A 13,413-nucleotide genomic window follows, 5' to 3' on the forward strand; every position below is an offset into this window, starting at 1 on the left:
TAATGAATCTTAAAAAATTAATTTAGATCTAAAAAAAATCATTTTGAATGATTAAGAGAATTAAAAACGAAATTAAAATTTTCAAATTAATTAAGCGATGTAAAAAATTATTTATTTTTTATGAAGAAATTCATTTTGTTATACTCGAAATTCGGCTGGAGGACACGTGTCAAGATAAGGGGAATGTGAATCGGTGGAATAGCTTTTTATGGAATAACTCATTAATTACGTAAGTATCAGAGTATATTTGTAACCCGATGACTGTAAGGTCTTAGGTGAGGAATCAATGTACAAACTGGCACTTAGTGTATTAGCGAGAAGCCATATGTCGTTAAAGGTGAATAGCGAGACACCGAAGAAGAGTGACGCATACATTAGCTTGCAATAAGCAAACTAAGGGTAAAAGTCGGATCGGCTCGAAGAACAAGTATGCGAGATGACCATCTCGCTATGAGAAGACTTCCAATAGCTTCATCCAACTAACAGGAGTGAGGCTCATAATCCTCGCAAGTCAGGAGATTTCTTTATACCCGCGATCGACGTAAGACATACATTGTCGACCTCAGAAAGAAGAATGGTTCCAGGTCGCCATTGGGATCACTATAATCAAGTTTTATGTCGATCCAAATTCAGAAATTAAAGACATGTTTAATACACGATATTTTTGACCCAGTAAAAGCGGGAAAATCTCAGCTATACGATTTTTAAAATCATACACCGCATTTACATTTTGTGATATGTAATCAGATCCCACGATTTTAGGGATAATGGTTGTAAACATACTTTGGTCAGTTTTGTAATTAACTGCCACTATGCAATTATAAATAGTGGCAAACAATCTCAAAAAAGGGGACGAAAAAACTCTTATGAAAGAGGCCCTAAAAAAATACTCAGAAATCTGAATAAGATTGACTCGTGGACTATGCAGAATTTTAACTGCAAAACCACGTAAAAAAACCATGTGTCCATATATTATTTTTCTATAGCTTTTATTTTTTTTGTGTTGAATTATTATCGTGAGGCTCAAATTTGGTTAACGAAAATCTGCGTTAACAGTTTGGTACTTTCATTGAGAGCCTATGTGAAAAAGCTTAGAAAAAAACCCTCCCTTCTTTTAAAGAAAAACCTTCTCCTTTATGGCTGAAAATTCAGAGAATATTAACACCCCGCATGAGGAAACTAACCATCGTTCTGGAAAAGAGCCCATGGGCTCCAGAAGATCTACCAATCCGCAGTCCAAAAGGACGACCCATTCTAGGAGGGCTCAACATGAGGGTGGCCCCAGTGCTCGGACCACACGTCCCTAGAGAACTCAACCCAACGTTGGTCCTAGTACGCGGACAACACGATCGAGGAGAACTCAGCGTGGGAATGGATAGAACCCTGGGGCGAGGGATAAAGAGCTCAATCATGGAGGTGCCCAATCTGTGGGAGAAAGAACTTATGAAACAGAAAGTCGCCGCCTGAGACGCCATCTGGAAGAAGCACAGCGTCAAAACGCTGAGTTAGAATGTGGGGCAGCTTTGGCCAGGGCGGCGCAGGGAACGAATGCTCAAAATCAACCTGAACCTTGAGTGAGAAGACCACGAGACAGACCTCGTGGATCACGAACCAGAACATAGGAAAAGGCCCGGGAATAACAACCCAGGGAAAATGAGACACCCCTTGAGAATCAGGATGAACAGCCAGAAAGGAGGCAATCCGGAACGGATGAACGAGAAATCCCTCATGAAAATGAGGAGGATCTTAGGACTCAATCAGGAGAACGGAGATCACCTGCTAGAAATCACCAACGTTCTTCCCAAACCCATAGAGCGAGGATTCGTACATACCCTGATGGGGGAAATACGACAAACCGCTCTTAGGAAGAAAGAACAGAGCGTGAAGAAGCAAGTGTGACTTCGAGGCGATCCATAACCCATAGTCGATCAACTCAAAGAGGAAAAAGTACTCAACGAGCTAATGATCGAGAAAGTATGGGAACCAGTAAATCCGCGAGCCACTCAAAGATAAAGTCTATGAGTAGGACGCGGTCTATGAGTAAGATGAGATCTGTCGGCAATTACTCCCAACCAGATCTGTGATAGCAATTGAATTGAAAGAAACCTGACCTTCACCAACAGCTTGGTCCAAAGCAAGAGGATCCAATCCAATTGCGGATAAATGAGCTAGAGGACAAGTTCAGGAGATATCAAGTGGGGAAATTAGGAAAATTATCTAGATACGACTCTAACGAGGAGCTTGAGCCGTATCACCTAGATATCATGAATACCCCTTTTCCTTCAGGATTCAAAAACCTGCATGTCTCTTCCTACGACGGAACCACAGATCTGGTCTCGCATTTGAATAACTTTAACATGATAATGCGAGTGAGTAACGTGACCAACAATTTACGATGTATTTTTCCCCACCTCGCTTGTTGGAGCAGCGAGTAGCTGGTTTAACAAGTTTACTCTGTTGGAAATATTTTACCAGGATCTAGATTTACTAACAAGTATGTTTCATTAACATCCTAATATGAATTCTAAAACAATGAAATAAACACATAAGAGTTTAAGAAAACCTTACATTGGGTGCAGCAAAATATACTGACTCATTCCGTTCAGATCTCTAGCCCTTGATTCCTTTCTGTAGCAGAGCATCACCAAGATCTGAACCTGGATCTCTTTCTCTCCTTCCTTTGTTGCTGATTCTCGTTCTTGTTGTTTGGAATCTCCTACAGTCTTACACACTATGATTGAGATACCACTTGATGTGTGTGGGCACTACTCTATCACTCAAGGATTTCGAAAATTGAAGAAGAAAAGAAGAGGGAAAGTGATTCGACTATAGAGAAAAGAATAGGAGGCTCAAATTTCATCTGACAAAGTTAAGTGTGAATGAGAGTCATCACTATCTATTTATAGGTAACCACCTAGGTTTAAGTTAGAATTATTTGGCATTAAAATAATGAAAAAATAAATGATAAAACCCATTAAGTGTGGCCGGCCATGGGCTTTGGATAATGGGCCTCACTTATGCAATTTTGCTGTTTTATCATTTCTGCATCTCATTTTCTCAAAAACGTCAATTTTCAAATTCAACCATTTAAATGTCAATTCTAATAATTTAATAACTATAAATTAATTATTAAATAATATTGTCATTTAATATATTTATTAATTAGACATTTAAAGTCTCTTAATTAATAAATAAAACCTAGAATCTCTTTTCTTACAATTTTGCCCTTGCTTAGTGAAAATTCATCTAACTTTAGAATTATAATTGATTAATTAAAATCAATTAACTGAGTCTTACAAGCAGTATGGTCTCAACTAGTATGGGGACCATGGGCCTATATTTCCGAGCTTCCAATAAGCCGAACTGAATTTACCAAGTAAATTCCCTAACTTATTAATTCCTTATTGAATCCACACTTAGAACTTGGAATTGCACTCTCAGTCATATAGAACGCTCTATATGTTCCACGATATAGATACGTCATTAGTTATCCATTGTTATAATCCTAATTTGATCAATGACCCTCTAATAGATTATCTACATTGAATATGCACTAAATTACCGTTACACCTTTGTAATATCCCGAGAATTGTATTGATATTTAATTGGCCATATTTTATTAAATATGTGATCATGTGGGTATTAGAGTAGGATTATAATCCTACTTAAATTAATCATGAGTTGATTAGGGGAAATATGAATTAATGAATAATAAAGCGTAATTTATTAATTACGGAGATTGTATTGGAATATGTGGGTATCGTAGATACCATAATTTGAATAAAATATTTTGGGCCGGGAAACTGTGGAACTTGGTAGGAAGGTCAGAAATGTTACGACAATAAAAGATGAATTGAATTGGAATTATATCAGACTAGGTTAAAATGTCGGGAAGTACGAATGTTGAGTTGAAATGACCAAAATACCCTTAAGTTAAGTTATAACTTAAGCTTTTAGTGAGGGGTAGATTAGTCATTTTGTAATTTGGATGTTTTTGTATTTTAGTATTTCTCTTGGCTGATTATTGTTTAGGGTAAGATATATATTACCTTAAACATATTTCTTTTCTACAAAAAAAAATATATATAAAAAATATAAAAATAAAATATAAAAGATGATAACCTAGACTATGTTTCATAGTGTCTTCTCTCTCTCCCTCTCGTGGCCATAGAAAACCCAGCAAGAACTAGGGATTTCTTTGCTACTTCAGCTGTGTTCTAGCAAGGTTTGATCAAGGATTAGAGTTGTCTACACTTGAGGTAAGTTTTCTTCCTTTTCCTTGTTTATTTTCTAAGGTTTGGGTTTGAGTTTGGATTGGGTACTCTAGTGATTTTGGGGCTGTGATGTCAACTAAGGTTAGATAATGTTTTCAGGTTTGAATTATGATTTGTTAGAGTTTAGTTTAAGTGATTTTAATGGTTGTGGTGCTGAAATTGGAGAATTGAGTGTTAGAATTCAATTTCTAGGTTCTAACATGGTGACTTGGACAAATTGATGAATTGAGGTGATCTGATGCTTTGTGAATGTTGTATATATGTTGTGTACTTATACTGGAGTTGTTGGACAGGTTTGAAGAGAGTTTGGTTCGAATTTGGGGAAGAACTCGAAAATTTCCTGGTTTGCCAGAACCGGTCGACCGGTTGGTTCAGTGTGCCGAGCCGGTCGGCCGGTTGGTTCTGTACCGACCGGTCGACCGGTTGCAAGCAGGGGAAATTTTTCTGTGTTTTCCTCGGAATTGATTTTTGGCTCAGGGTTGTACCCAGTATCCATTTTAGGCTATTTGAGTATTGTTTGGCTTACTTTGAAGCTAATGGAAGTTAAGTTTGGTCCGGTTATGAAAACTAGGGTTAGTTTTCAGAGTTTTGGTTTAGGGTATTTATTAGTTTTTGTTGTCGTGACATAGGACCCAGGATTGCCAAGCTTTGATTCCATTTAGAAGGGATGCACACTAAACTTCTGGACTGAGGTAAGAAAAGTATTAAATACTGTATAAGGTTAATGTTATGATTGTTACAGTTTCGATTAAGATTGAAATCTTGTTATACGTTGTTGTGGCTTAATCCTAATCGAGGTTAACGATATGTAATGGATTTGACTCGATTATGATCGAGGGAAGTATTATGAAACGATTATTATCGTTTGACTCGATTATGATCGAGGGGAAAATATTATGAAACGATTATTATCGTTTGACTCGATTATGATCGAGGGAAGTATTATGAAACGATTATTATCGTTGTGGCTCGATTATGATCGAGTAAAAGAAACGGTTATTACCGTTATGAGTAATTACTCCTGAAACCGCGGATAGGTTTCTTACTTATCGTTTGTTGTATCGGACAACGATAGTGACATATACAGCTCGTGGTTAACGAGTGGTAGGGGTACTTTATGAAGTACCTAAATTATGTGATTATGAAGTTGTGGAATGATCAAGCATGTTATTATGTGATGAGTTGTAACTAAATTATTGTGTTATGGTATGATTGAATGAACGTTATATTATTTATGAAATTAGTCTCTGTAACTGTCGGGGGTAAAAAAAATACATGTTGTTGGAATGTAAGAATTGAGTGCTTTATGAAGCAATAAGATTATGTGTTTGAGTACTTTATTAAGCATTGAGATTATGGGGTTACTGTAATATATGAATTAGAGTGATTTATGAAGTACTGAAAGTGAGTGTTTATAATGATGTGTGATTAAGGTATTTAATAAACCACTGAGATGGTTGATTATGAATAGCTATAAGGATTCTTTATTATGTATTAAATTTGCTTATATAAGCATTATGTTATTTTTGTATATGTAGATTGACATATGTAAGACCTACCGGTATGTATATTATATTATTATGAAATCTGCCTGCACTTTCCATAAAGTCTAATTAGTAGCTTCTCTTGCTGAGTCATTGTGACTCACGGGTGCTTCGTGGTGCAGGTATGGAAGTTGGAAGCTGTGTTTGGCCATGAATCAGAGGTCTCCAGCAATGTACATATCAGCCTGGGGTCTTGGCTTCTGGGAAGCAGGATCGAAATTCCTTTCTATGTTTGGAAATGTAATTTATTGTAAAAGAATATTTTTATTTTATAAACAGGGGATCCCCATATTACGACATTATTTAAAATGAAAGTCTTTATGTTGAATTTAATTAAAGATTTAAATTAAACCACACTTTTCTAAAATTTATAGAGTAATAATAATAAGTTTATAAAAGCACACACGTGGCGTTCCTGAGGGTCAGGGCGTTACAACCTTCAATGTATTTTATCCTTAAAACACTTAGCTCCGTATAAATGATATTTCAGCGAAGTGAAATGAGATCTTCACCATTTATCTCTGTTTAGCCAAGCTCGAAGGATATCATCGTTTCACTTCTAAATTCCTATAGAAGTTATAGATTCCATATTTATGTTAGCGCTCCCACTCAATTATACTATCATGTTCCCAAAATGTACGTATCACCCTGACTGTTCAAAAGTAGGCTTAACTAACAAATCAAAGAACATGTATAGTACTCTTGAGATCGAACCTAACCATATCAGGATTAAGATCATTTGATCTAGGATCAACGGGTGATATTGAATTGAATAGATATTACGATAAATTTTAACAAATCTAATCAAAGTTCAATATCGGTCCCTTCCGATGTATACTCCATACATCCGATACTGGTAAACTTTGCCAATGCCCTGGAAAGGACATAACACTTTTCCAAGGTGTAAGAATACCAATCGCTGATTATACCATGCCAGTCTAAATCCAGTGTTCTGACAAATCAGGGAATAAACTTTCGAACATATAATTAAGATTATGTTCCACTGTGCTGACAACACTATAATCATTAACAAATTTATATGCTCTGGACTTAAATAGAATTTATACATTATATATATAATCATGAAATAAATCATGTGAACCATGCAACATTAAATATTATTTCTGATCTTTATTAATAAGTAAATTTGATTATATTGAAATGAGTTTTATTTAGGGCATAAAACCCAACATACTCATCATTCAATAATTTCTTGGGAGCAGCTGTCTAGGGATTTCAAGAAGCACTTTCAAGCCGCTAGGGATAAGCGACCTGAATCGACCTCACTAACCAATATAAAGTAGTAGCCTGACGAAACACTTAAGGCGTACTTAAGTCATTTTAGCACGACTGCCGCTAGGGTTATAAATTTGGATGACATCACACAACTTACAGCCCTTCAGGCAGGGATCTCCACTGATCCATTAACCGCCAGGGGCGAGTTGTGGGATGATTTACAAGGACGTCCGGTAAGAAGCATCACTAAGTTCAACGAGAGGGCTTAGGTGTTTGTCCAGAAGGAAGAAACCCGAAAGGAAATGAACTTATTGAAAACAAGCTCGGGAGGTAAGCCCAGCAATGTTTCAACAGGAACTACTTCGATGAGAATTGGTAACTCGGGGGCTTTTGGTCCGAAAAGAAAGGACGGAATTAGGGAACCATCGAAGGATAGAAAGAAACAAAAGAAGCATGACAAATATGTGCCAGTGTATACTATTTATACCGAGCTTAATGAAACTCAGAAAAATATTTACCTCGCACACGAGCAAAAGATAGCCTTCAGTAAACCCGAGCCTATGAGGAATTCGACGAGTAAATAAGAGACAAAAGAGGAAGCCCCTGGATTCCGAGAGGCAAGGGGCACTAAAATAGGAAGTTGACAAGTTATTATTCAATGATTTTATACGCGAGGTGTTTTATCCCTCGTGAATAGCCAATCCTGTTCTTGTCCCAAAACCAAACGGAACTTGGAGAACTTGTATTGATTTTTCTAATCTTAATAAGGCGTGTCCAAAGGATTGTTTCCCACTTCCCTGGATTGACCAGTTAGTGGATGCAACTACTAGACACGAGCTTATGTCATTTATGGACGCATATTCTGGATATAATCAGATAAAAATGTACGTCCCAGATCAAGAACATACAAGCTTCGTAACCAACATGGGACTTTATTGTTATAAAGTCATGTCGTTCGAACTGAAGAACACTGGGGCAACTTATCAGCGACTAGTAAATGAAATGTTTGCAAGCCAAGTAGGGCGAAACATGGAGATTTATGTCGATGATATGTTGGTGAAATCGATAAGGATCATACATCAGACCTCGCGGAATGCTTTAAAATATTTTAAAAAAAAAAGTATAGCATGAAGCTAAACCTGAAAAAATGTTCCTTTGGAGTCTCCTCAGGAAAGTTTTTGGGATTCATAGTTAACGCGAGGGGTATTGAGGAAAATTTTGAAAAAATGAAGGCATTAATAGACATGCCATCCCCGACAAAGCCTAAGGAAGTACAGGCCCTGACAGGAAGAATGGCGGCACTTAACAGGTTCATTTCGAAGTCAACTGATAAGTGTGTGCCATTCTTCAACATATTGTGAGGCAACAAAAAGTTCGAGTGGACAAAAGAGTGCGAAGAGGCCTTTCAAAGCATAAAAAGGCATCTCGCAACGCCTCCAGTTTTGGCGAAACCAATAACTGGAGAGATGTTATTTCTTTATTTAGCCATCTTGGAAGATGCGATTAGTGCAGCTATAGTGCGAGAAGAGGGTAAGCACCAATAACCTATTTACTACGTAAGTAATATGTTACTAGGGGCAGAACCCAGATATCCCCCTCTAGAAAAACTCGCGTTATGCCTAGTCCACGCGTCTCGCAAACTACGGCCATACTTCCAGGCTTACCCCATAAAAGTGTTAACCGATCAGCCCTTGAGATAAGTTTTATCAAAACCAGATGCTTCTGGAAGATTGATAAAATGGTCAATTGAACTGGGGCAGTTGGACATACCATACCATCCTCGAACATCCATCAAGGGCCAAGCTTAAGCTGACTTCTTGATAGAAGGTATAACTTCAGAAGAAATCCCACCTGATTAGCGAGACGCAGAAACCTGGAAGTTATATGTGGATGGCTCATCCAACGAACAGGGTTCGGGTGCAGGGGTAATATTAATATCGTCGGAAGGCTTTAAGTTTCACTATGCTCTGAGGTTCCAATTTGACGCATCCAATAACAAGGCTGAATATGAAGCCTTGATCGCCGGCTTAAAGATAGCAGAGGCCTTGAAAGTCAAAAATCTCATTTGTCATAGTGATTCGCAGTTGATCGTGAACCACGTCCTCGGGGAATACCAGGCCAAAGGCTTAAAAATGGCAAACTATTTAGAGAAAGTTTGAAAGAACTTAGAAAGATTCGATTACTTTAAAATCAAATAAATTCCGAGAGAACAAAACTCCAACGTCGATGCCTTAGCAAAGCTGGCCTTGCAGAATGACCTGGATGAACTAAATCTGGTTCCGGTAGAGATGTTGAGCGAGCCAAGTATATGTGAAACCAAAGACGTCGAGATGATAGATCACTCTCCGACATGGATGACACCTATTATCAACTATTTACTCGACGGGCAACTTCCAAATGACAAAAAGGAGGCGCAAAAACTATTGTATATAGTGCCTCGCTACACAATGATCGAAGACAAACTATACAGAAGAGGGTATCAATGCCCCTACTTTGGTGTGTTCTCCTCGTAGAAGCAAACAAAATCATTAGAGAAATTCATGAAGGCTTCTGTGGGGATCATGCGGGTTGGCAAAGTCTATCTAAAAAGATCATTAGACAAGGATATTACTGGCCAACAATCAATAATGACACACATGAGTTTGTCAAGAAATGTGATAAGTGTCAGAAGCTTCCACATATACCTCGCGTACCGCCAACAAAACTTAGAATGATGACCTCGCCCTACCCATTTGCTATATGGGGGATCGATCCAATTGGGGCATTATCCACTAGGCGAGGTGGAGCTAAGTATGCGGTAGTAGCAGTCGACTTCTTCACTAAATGGACGGAGGCCGAGCCCCTCGTCTCCATAACCTGTAAGAAAGTCCTTGACTTTGTCGTCAAGAACATTATCTGTAGGTTTATAATTCTGATGAAGATAGTATCCGATAATGGAACCCAATTTGATGGCAACTTTGTTGGAAATTATTTTACCAGGATCTTAGATCTACTCACAAGTATGTTGATTAACACCCTAAATATGAACTTCTAAAACGATTATGAAATAAACACATATAAAGTATGAGAAACCTTACATTGGGTGCAGCGGAATAAAATGTCTCCTTCCGTTCAAATCTCTAACCCTTGTATCCTTTCTGTCGCAGAGTATTATCAAGATCTGAACATGGATCTCTTTCTCTGATTCTTTAGTGCTGAAACTCCTTCTTGTTGAATGTCTTTCTTCACGATCTTCCTCACTATGATTGAGGTATCACTTGCTGTGTGTGGGCACTACTCTAATCACTAAGTGGTTTCGAAATTTCATGGAAGAAGAAAGAGAAGAAGGTGGCGGCTAGGTATAGAGAGAGAAGGCTCAGGTTTTTCTCTGAAGGAAATCAGAAGTAAAAGTGTAATTTTCCTGAAGCCTTCACTATCTATTTATAGCATTCCACTAGGGTTAGGTTTGAATTATTTGGCATTAAAATAATGAAAATATCAGATGAAAAAACCTATAAAAGTGGCCGGCCTAGGCAATGTGGATTTGGGCCTCACTTTTTGCAATTTTGCAGTTTTATCATTTCTGCATCTCATTTTCTCAAAAACGCCAATTTTCAAATTCAACCATTTAAATGCCAATTCTAACTATTTAATAACTATAAATAATTATTAAATAATATTGTCATTTATCATATTTATTAATTGAACCATACAAAGTATCATAATTAACAAATATGCCCTAAAAACTCTTTCTTTACAATTTCGCCCTTACTTAGTGAAAAATTCACAAATAGACATAGTCTAATTTGAGAATTATAATTGATTAATCAAAACCAATTATATGAGTCTTACAAGCAATATTATCTTAACTAGTGGGGGGACCATGGGTCTATATAACCAAGCTTCCAATAAGCAGATCAAGAATTTATAACCTAAATTCACTGACTTATTAATTCTTCGTTGAATCCACGCATAGAACTTAGAATTGCACTCTCAGTATATAGAATGCTCTATATGTTCCACCATATAGACACATCATTAGTTATCCATTGTTATAATCCTAATTTGATCAATGATCCTCTATATGAATGATCTACACTGTAAAGGGATTAGATTACCGTTACACCCTACAATGTATTTTATCCTTAAAACACTTAACCCAGTATAAATGATATTTCAGCTTATGTGAAATGAGTACTCCACCATTTATTTTCGTTTGGTCAAGCTCGAAGGAGATCATCCTTTACTTACTATTCGCCAGATAGAAACTATAGATTCCATGTTTATGTTAGCGCTCCCACTCAATTGCACTACTGTGTTCCCAAAATGTACGTAAATAAAACTCTTTACAATCTGATTAGTTATCAATACAAGAAATTTGAAGTGATTGATGTTTGCATTAATTTTAACATGCTAATGGTTTAATATGTTTATTACATTTACACATAGAATCAGTTAAATCCAGATCATATGTTTATTCACAATTACAGTATCGTCAACACAGTGGAATGTGATTGTGATCATATGAATCAAAAGACTTGGTCCCTGTTTCATCAGTGTTATTAGATTTACACTAATGTGATAGTCAGCGATGATGTGTACTTACACTTGGAGTAAGTGTTATGTTCTTTCCAGGACATTAGTAAAGTATACTAGTTTTGAATGTATGGAGTATACATTGGACTGGACCGATATTGCAACTAAGTTAAGATGTTACAAACCTACCGTTATATATATCTTTCCAAGTCAATATCAGTAGTTGATCTTAAGATTAAAAGAATCTAAATCCTGATATGCTTAGGCTCAACTCAGGAGTGCTATTCATGTTCTTTGATTTATTAGTTAAGCCTACTTTTAGGTCAGGGTGATACGTATATTTTGGGAACATGATAGTATGATTGAGTGGGAGTGCTGAACATAAATATGGAATCTATAGCTTCTACTGGTGTATAGAAGTCAAGTGATGATTCCCTTCGAGCTTAGCAAATAGAAGTAAATGGATGAGCTCTTGTTTAACTGACTAATTATTATATCACTAAACACCATTTACAGGTAGCTAAGTGTTTTAAGGGGCAAAATACATTGAGGGGTGAGAACGGTAAAGAAATCCCATCTCGATGTAGATCATCTATATAGAGGATCTTTAAATCACAATAAGATTATAACAATGGTTAAATGAGATAGCATATTGATATCGTGAAACATATAATATGCTCTATATAAGTCTGAGAGTGCAATTCTAAGTTCTAAGAGTGGATTCAACGAAGAATTAATAAGTAGGAATTTACTTGGTAAATTTGGTTCACTTATTGGAAGCTCAGCATATAGATCCATGGTCCCCATTCTAGTTGAGAACATTCTGCTTGTAAGACTCATTAATTGATTCGTGATTGATCAATTATAATTCTAAAGTTGGACTATGTCTAATTTTTTGAATTTTCACTAAGCAGGGGTGAAATTGTAAAGAAAAGAGATTCTAGGTATATTTATTTATTAATGGACTTTATATGTCTAATTAATAATTAAATTAAATGACAATATTATTTAATAATCTATTTTAGTTATTAAATAATTAGTTTTGGCATTTAAAAGGTTAGAATTGGAAAATTGGCGTTTTTGAGAAAATAAAAATAAAATTTGATAAAACTGCAAAATCAAGTGGGGCCCACTAACACACCATGGCCGACCACTATTTGTGGAGTTTCAAATTGATTTTTTCATTATTTTAATGCCAAATAATTCTTAACCTAAACCTAGTAGTAGCCTATAAATAGAAAGTGATGGCTCAGTCAAAATATACAATTCATAAGTTATCTGACAGAAATTTCTCTCTTCAGAAAAACTGAGCCTTCCCTACTTTCTACACCTGGCCGAAACCATCCTTCTCTTTTCTCTTCATCAATTTCGTGACCCTAGTGAAAGAGTGAGTGCCCACACACAGCAAGCAGTAACTCAATCATAGTTTGGAAGACTGTAAAGGATCAAACTCAAAGAAGAAGGACATTCGGGCTCAGATCTTGATTATACTCTGCTACAGAAAGGATACAAGGGTTAGAGATCTGAGTGGAAGGAGACATTAATTCCGCTGCATCAATGTAAGGTTTTCTTAACTTTATATGTGTTTAATTTATCGTTTTAGAAAGTTCATATTTAGGGTGTTTAAACAACATACTTGTGAGTAGATCTAAGATCCTGGTAAAATAAATTCCAACAGTATCACCCTGACCCAAAAGTAGGCTTAACTAACAAATCAAAGAACACGAATAACCTCTTGATATTGAGACTAATCATAACATGATTAAGATCATTTGATCTAGGATCAACTAGGCGATATTGACTTGAATAGATATTACAGTAAGTTTAATAAATCTAAGTCAAAG

Source organism: Cannabis sativa, chromosome X (genome assembly GCF_029168945.1).
Source record: "Cannabis sativa cultivar Pink pepper isolate KNU-18-1 chromosome X, ASM2916894v1, whole genome shotgun sequence".
Classification (NCBI taxonomy): Eukaryota; Viridiplantae; Streptophyta; class Magnoliopsida; order Rosales; family Cannabaceae; genus Cannabis; species Cannabis sativa.